Here is a 2,500-nt window from a genome sequence, read left to right as displayed (position 1 = left end):
TAAAAGACTAACTGTCAAGAGTACAGGTGACAGTCAGATCACTGATGTTTGCTGTGCACTCAGCTGTCATTATTTAATCGCTGTTATTCTATGCATCTGTGTTTAAAGATCAGCTGTGTTTTGCAAGGTTAACTTAGAAATGGAGAAAGACATATCAAAACTATTTTTACCCTTAGCTTAAAAATGGAGAAAGACATTAAAACTATGTTTCTGCCTTATTGTTAAATTATCAGTGCACATATAAGTCTGCATTAGGTCTCTTACCTTCTTTTATACATGTGTCTTATGCACAATCTGTGATGAGCCCGAGTGATGCTGATGACCTCTGAGATATATATGTGTGTGTGTGTGCATGTGCGCATGTGTGTGCGTGTATATATATATATATATATGTAGGTCCCGGGTTGATTCGGGGTTAACCACAGTAAATAAGGTACTCAATACATAGCAGAGTAAAATTAATTTATTATATAGGAGGAGCTTCTACAGGACTAGAACTGTTTCATTCAAGAGAAATCTTCAGGAAGCTAGTTAACAAGAATTGTATTGGCATTTATACATTTAGGCAGGTTTAAAGGGGTGGTAGTGAGGGACTTTTTAGGGGTAGGCATAGCGCAAAATATCATACTTGGGGGAGTGGTCAAGGAGTCAGTGGTAAATTAGATAAAAGAATAAATAAAAGAATAAAAAAATATATAAAAAAGAATAGAGTTTTAGGTAAATAAGGAGATTCTCACTTATACCTATACACATATGTATACATATATACACACACACACACACATATACATACACACGTACATACACACACACACACATATATATATATATACACATACACATACATACATATATCTACACATATATATATATATACATATATATATCTATATATATCTATATATATATATATATATATACACACACATATATATATGCATACACATATACACACACACATGTATATATACACACACGACCACGCATACATATACGCACAAAAAAATATATACATACACACACATACACATACACGCATACACACACATATCCACATACACACATGCACACACAACACACAAGTCCCTATATACACATATATACACATACACACATACACATACATATACATATATATATATATATATATATACATATGTGTACCTATACATACCTACACATACACACATATACATACAAATACAGACCCATTCCCTAATTTTAATTTTATTATCATCATTTATTACTTTTGTTATCTTTGACCGCTGGTCACAAGCATCTTGGCTCTGACAGCAAGTCCATTTATCTTTCTACTTGAAAACAAGCACTCATTCACGCACGCACACTCATTAGCATGCACACTCACTCATTCGTACACTCATACACATACACGCACGCACGCGTTATATTCATACATACATACATCTACATACATTCACGTATATACACATACGTACGCGTACCTACAGATTCATGTCTACACTCTTAGAAGGCTAGTCTATACATATACACCAATAAATATATATACACACATACATATACACCTACATACAAATACATACATATATATATATATATATATATATATACATACATTATATATATATACATATATATATATATATATATATATATACATACACATATACACGCATACAACATACACACATACATCCATACATACATACATATATACACATACACACACCCACACGTATACATATACATACATATATATACACGCATACATAACACATACAAATACATACACATACACTATATATAATATACATACATACATACATACATATATATATATATTATATATATATATATATATATATAGTAGAGCAGAGGCCAAAAACTACAGGCCAGTCTCCCTGACGTCACACATAAGTAAGGTCATGGAACGAATCATCAGAAAAAAAATTTCACGTTCCTCGAAGAAACTAACCGTCTCACTGACACACAGCATGGCTTTCGCCCAGGAAGAAGCTGCCTTACGCAGCTGTTACAACACTACGACTGGGTACTGAAACAACTACTGGATCGCTCACAGGTGGATGTGGTATATCTCGACTTTGCGAAGGCCTTTGACAAAGTCGACCACGGAGTGATATGTCACAAATTACTCAGACTCGGCATAACAGGAAAAGTAGGTGAGTGGATACATGACTTCCTGAAGGACAGAAGCCAGATGGTTGCAGCCAATGGAGCCCTCTCGGGAAAGACACCAATAGCAAGCGGGGTGCCACAGGGCACAGTCTTGGGACCCTTGCTGTTTTGGTGGCGCTCTCTGACATGCCCTGGTAGCACAAACAACATCCCTCATAGCTATGCTGATGACACAAAGGTAGCACAGGCAATCAAAAACCCAGCTGATGCTGACCTTTTACAACAAGATCTGGATGCCATATACAAATGGGCTGAAGACAACAACATGCAATTTAATGCTGGTAAATTTCAAGCCTTACAATATCAAGCTGTAAACACATATACA

This window comes from Octopus sinensis, linkage group LG3 (assembly GCF_006345805.1).
Source record: "Octopus sinensis linkage group LG3, ASM634580v1, whole genome shotgun sequence".
Classification (NCBI taxonomy): domain Eukaryota; kingdom Metazoa; phylum Mollusca; class Cephalopoda; order Octopoda; family Octopodidae; genus Octopus; species Octopus sinensis.
Note: the sequence above shows the minus strand (reverse complement) of the source record.